The following is a 5,949-nucleotide window of genomic DNA, read 5'->3' as shown; positions in this document are numbered from 1 at the left end:
CCAGCAAGAGCAAAGCATGAACAATGATCTGGAGTGTAGAACAGTATCAGTTATAGAGGAAATCACAGAACATAATATGGGCCTGAAGTTACATATATGTAACCAAAATACATATGTATGCCAAAATAAGTCAAAGACTTCTTAGACATTTCCCTGTGTTATCAAATATGCAATTATTTTTAGTAATAGAGATTTTTGTTTTATTTTACATATTGGAAAAATGATCTTTGTGCCTTTCAGTACCTTCCACCTATCTGTAAACTCCATATGGACAGAGCACAAATTTATCTTACTCCTCTGCATTGCAGCACCTAGTACAGTGCCTGACATTTCATACACATTCAGTAAATATTTGTTGAACAAATTACTGAATTTTTGAACCTGTCAGCCTTAGCCAAAATTCAACAGAAATTTATGTTTTAAATTACTCTTTTTAATTTACTCATAGAGTAATTTTCTTGAATAATTTGTCTTTCCTAGTTATCTTCAATAAAAGCTTAATCTTCTGTTTTATAACTCTCCCTATTTTTGGATTTTAAAATATATGCAACCATTAGTATTGTTTTTCTCCCTATATATTCATCTATGTATTCATCCAAGATACACTTATTGAATACTTGATTATGTGCCAGCATTGTGCTACACCCCAGGGTAGAGTAGTAACAAATCAGACCTGGTCTGAGCCTCAGTGGAACTTATTTTCCAGTATAAGGAAAACAGACCAGTATTACATAAATAATTTACAAGCACACTGGATGTTACGTACAAAATTGAATAGTTTTAGGAGAGTGTTTATTTATTTTTTTTAAAGTTTTATTTATTTATTCATGACAGATACAGAGAGAGAGAAAGGCAGAGAGAGAGAAGCAGGCTCCATGCAGGGAGCCCGACGCGGGACTCAATCCTGAGTCTCCAGGATCATGCCTTGGGCGGAAGACAGGTGCCAAACCACTGAGCAACCCAGGTGTCCCTAGGAGAGTGTTTAACAGCTTCTTTTAGCTTTTATTCAATATGGATTACTGATGATTATATGTAATGATAATACAGCATGTTTACTCTATCATATTTTTAGTTTGTGGTCTCTACTTTCTGTTTTGCTATGCCACAGTTATAATTACTATGTGGTACATAGAAAATACACTATAAACATCACTTGATTGAATGAATGAAAGAATACATGAATTTTATTACAGCCCAGATCCATAGTTTATTGGCTTAATTTCCGTGCAAAATGAGATTATTAGTCAAATCTATTGAGTTATCTGATTTTAGTCAACAAATATTCATTAAAAAGTTCATGTAAGTCATGTGGCAGAGGTGGGGGATTGGAAGAAGAATAAAAAGTTTCCTGTCCTTACAGAAATTGCAATTCAGACAAACAAGAGGATAGCACATGAGAAGCTAATCATTTAGCACAAGAAAACATATGTATCATATATCTTTCAGACAAAGTACTATGCTTGGTAATGTGAAGAATACTATGACTCCAGTTACTTATAATTTAGCTGAGGAGACAAGACAAATATATTTACAATGAAAATAATGCCAAACAAAAAATGATACATTCTGGTGCTCAAGGTAATGAGTCTCAGGACTGCAGTGGATGGAAATCTTTCAAAGGGTTGGCATGTTTTCTCTCAGCCAAACGTTAGAACAGTTACGCCAAACTGAGGTGTGTGAACTTCAGAGGAGCACCAGGCAATCCATTGTAGTTTGAGAAGAAAATGTTAACACTTCTACTTATTTAAAAAGAAACTAGTCCTTAGTAACCTTTAACAAAAAAGATTGACAACAGGCCATCATAGTCTGTAGCCTGTAGATGTCTGATGTTAGGATTTAACATGGTATCACATGGGAGGAAAGGAGTGGGAATTGCATTTCCCAGAACAATAGGCACCTCCTTCCATTTCTTTTTCATGAGGCATACTGGGTTACCTGGGCTCCTTTAAGTTCTAACTAAACTAACCTTCATGAAATAGACAAATGACTCAAAAAATCCTCCAAAGGAACAGCAGATAAAATTAATAATACAAGCACAATTGGACTAAAAAGAAAATCTTAGCTGTGACGCTTTTCTTTGTGAACATGCTTTTTGGCAATTACAGTATTAAACAAGATTTATTCAGATATAACCAAAAGTTCCCTCCTCTCAGATTCAAAGTTATGATGAAACTGTTTGAAGTGCGGATTTTTTGTGTTATTATTGTTAATGAAGATCCTCATGTCATATACTGTGCCTTGAGATAGCTCACAATTAGCAAGACATTAAAAAACTAAGTATCCAAAACATAAAGACGATCTTTTGCAATTTTTTCAGAAGTCTTCAAAGTCAAGTGTTACTCAATCTGGCACTTAGTGAAACATCACTAAACTTAATAACAAATGTTTAGAAGTTTATTTATTACAAAAGACCGCTTGGGCTTTCCACATCATGCAGGGACGGGTCCATATAGCATTGTCTTAAAGAGAATCTTTCACAATATCCGGAGCACTTGATGGCTGCAAACGAAGGAGGAGGATGTCCTCAAATTCCTTGCAGCCGGAACCTACTTAGTTGGCACCAACCTTGATTTCCAAATGAAACAGTACATCTACAAAAGGAAATGTGATGGCATCTGTATCATAAATCTGAAGAGAACCTGGGAGAAGCTTCTGCTGGCAGCTTATACCATTGCTGCCGTTGAAAACCTGGCTCATGTCAATGTCATATCCCTGGCCAGGGAGCTGTGCTGAAGTGTGCTGCTGCTACTAGAGCCACTGCTGTTGCTGGCTGCCCCACTCCTGGAGACTTCACTAACCAGACCCAGGCAGCCTTCTGGGAACTGAGACTTCTGGTGGCTACTGATCCCAGCACCAACTCCAGCCTCTCACAGAGGCATGTTATGTCAACCCACCTACCATCACTCTGTGTGACACAGATGCTTCTCTGCACCATGTGGACGTTGACATCCCTTGCAACAAAAGGGAGCTCACTCAGTGAGTCTGATGTGATTGAATGCTGGCCTGGGAGGCTCTGCGAATGCGTGGCACCCTTTCCCCTGAACATCCGTGGGAAATTACCACTGCTGTCAACTTCTACAGAGAGCCCAAAGAAATGAAAAGGAAGAGCAGGCTGCTGCCCAAAAGGCTGTGACCAAGGAGGAGTTTCAGGGTGAGTGGACTGCTCCAGCTCCTGAGGTCACTGCTACTCAACCTGGAGTCACAGACTGGCATGAAGGGGTGCAGGTGCCCTCTGTGGCTATTCAGCAGTTCCCTACCAAAGACTGGAGCGTGCTCAGACTGGTCTGCAGCTCCCACTGCTCAGGCCACTGAATGGGCAGCAACAACCACTGAGTGGTCTTAAGCTGCTCTTCCACAAAGACAAACCAAATGGAGATAAGTTTGATGGAGAACAAACAATTTCTAGTGAAAAAATGGGAGGAGCACTTAGAAAACTGTTTTTCCTTCCAGAGTGTATAAGGCTGAAATAATTCATAAAGCAATAAGCCAGCAAACTAACATCTTTTTTTTTTTTTTTTTTTTTTTTTTTGGTCACCAGTGTTGGAAAAATACATAGAAAACATTGTTGAAGCTGAAGACTTTGAGAAACAGGTAAGACAAATTATGTAGCATTAGAACTCATGGAGTGGTGGAATAGTGTGGCTATGTCAGCATTTCTATTGTGTCTCAGATTGTATTTTCTCGATTGTATTTCAGAAAGAAAATTCATGATCGAATCACAATTTTGTGCCTCATAAAGAAGAATTTGGGCAGCCCAGGTGGCTCAGCGATTTAGTGCCTCCCTCAGCTTAGGACCTGATCCTGGAGACCCTGGATCAAGTCCCACGTCAGGCTCCCTGCATGGAGCCATTTCTCCCTCTGCCTGTGTCTCTGCCTCTCTTTCTCTCTCTGTGCCTCTCATTAATAAATAAATAAATAAAATCTTTTTTAAAAAAGAATTTATTGTACAACTGAAACTAATGTTATACAGTATGCTAACTGACTAGAAATTAATGAAAAACTTTTAAAGAAATAATTTACTGAAAAAGGTAAATTCTCAGCAATAAGAAAATCTTTACTGAATTTCTTTTTAAAATGTTTCATGGGAGATATATGTTATGATGGAGCTGATATTTTGCCTGCAAGTGAAAATTCAAAAATATTCTAGGTAATGTTTTTATATTCATAGGCAACTCTTCTTTCATCACAGAAACTGAAGCCAGAAGTGCATCAACACTGGTTCTTAATTTCATAAAATCATGAGCCTTTAAAATATTGTCATATATTTACATGCCTTTGTAATGAAATAGAGAGTAATGATGATATTTTCTACCGCAGAGAGTTTTACTGGTCATTTCTTTGAAAAATGCTTAAAGCTGCTGTTGAATTTAAAGATAAATTAAGCTCTTTATTTACAAAAAGATAAGTGTTTAAAATTTGCTAACCTTTCCACTGATGACAAATGACTTATCAATAAAGTGCTACTTAGCAAATATTTAAAAACAAGCACGCTTATTCTTTAGGAATTATCAAAGTAAAGCAAACTTTTTTCACAGTAAATCAGAAAGTAAACAATTTTGGGGAAATGGTATTATGGAAAAGGTATTTGAAAAACAAGTGTTTGAAAATATTTTTATTAATATGTGATATTGTGGCTGAAGAATGATACAAGGTTTTCTAATTTACCAAAGTCAAGTCTTAAAGGTTCAATGGTGGGTGCCTGGGTGGCTTAGTCAATTAAGCAAGTGACTGCCTTCAGCTCAGCTCATGATCCCTGGGTACTGGGATCGAGTTCTGCATCAGGCTCCCTACTCTGCAAGGAGCCTGCTTCTCCCTCCTCTGACTGCCATTCCCCCTGTTTGTGCTCTCTCTCTCTGTCAAATAAATAAATAAAATCTTTTCTTTAAAAAATTTAGAAATCATTGGATTGATAAAAGGAATGTAAAGGGCTTTCTAGAGATTGTTAACCTGATGGAGTAAAATGATATAATTGGGAAAAAAACAGAAGCAATATAAAAAAATTTTAATACTATAAAATAGAAAAAAAAACTGAGAATAATTTAGTGTAGAGATCAGTAGTTTTACACACTTCAAAACCCTCTTATAATACTACTAAGTTCATTCCAGTTCAACATTTGTTGGACACCTGGTGTGCTCTGCTTGGCCCTGGCAATGAAAAGATGAATAAGGTGGGGTGCTGTGCCCAGAGCCACCCACTGCCTAATGGGGGAAATAGAGCACGTGTGACCATATGAAGTAGTGGAATCATGTGAATAAACAGGTAATTTCCATAAAGTATTGTAAGCACTATACAAGTGGGTTGTGTGAATATCTAAGATGGTATCTAGGGAAGTCTGATGTGATAGGGCTAGAGAAGGCCTCCTGGTGGAGGTGGTGCCTGAACTAAGCTTTCTTAAGCATATATTAGAGAATAGAATAATTGATCCAATGAGGAATTTGAATAAATTAGAAAGTATTTATGATGTTGTTTCATTTTGTTTCATGAGGCAGAAAAATCTGTAAGATAATTTATAAGGATTTCTGTCTTCTTTTTTTTTAAATTTTTATTTATTTATGATAGTCACACAGAGACAGAGAGAGAGAGAGGCAGAGACACAGGCAGAGGGAGAAGCAGGCTCCATGCACCAGGAGCCCAATGTGGGATTTGATCCCAGGTCTCCAGGATCACACCCTGGGCCAAAGGCAGGTGCTAAACCACTGCGCCACCCAGGGATCCCTGGATTTCTGTCTTTATAAAGCATCTTAAAAGTTTTGATTCCTGAAGGTATAAACTTCAATTATCTGGAATATTCTTCAGACTACACTTGTGCCAAACTAATAATATACTTTCTTTTACTCTTCCTCATTCAATCAACAATTCTTGAATACCAACTCTATTTCAGGCACTGAGCTGCCAAAGAACACGCAGTCAAATAAGACAGGGTTTCTGCTTTGAAGGGACTTAAAGTA

The 5,949-nt window shown here is 37.5% G+C and overlaps 1 long non-coding RNA gene across 1 annotated transcript; it reads left to right on the top strand.

Annotated features, from left to right (window-relative positions):
• The first annotated feature begins 979 nt into the window (after positions 1-979).
• LOC106558014 lies at positions 980-3,734 on the top strand. The gene is made up of 3 exons (XR_005380901.1): positions 980-3,151; positions 3,539-3,591; positions 3,697-3,734. It is a non-coding gene; the product is annotated as an uncharacterized LOC106558014 (long non-coding RNA).
• Positions 3,735-5,949: the final 2,215 nt, after the last annotated feature.

This window comes from Canis lupus, chromosome 29 (assembly GCF_011100685.1).
Source record: "Canis lupus familiaris isolate Mischka breed German Shepherd chromosome 29, alternate assembly UU_Cfam_GSD_1.0, whole genome shotgun sequence".
Taxonomy (NCBI): Eukaryota; Metazoa; Chordata; class Mammalia; order Carnivora; family Canidae; genus Canis; species Canis lupus.
Note: the sequence above shows the minus strand (reverse complement) of the source record. Positions and strands in the feature narration are given on the sequence as shown.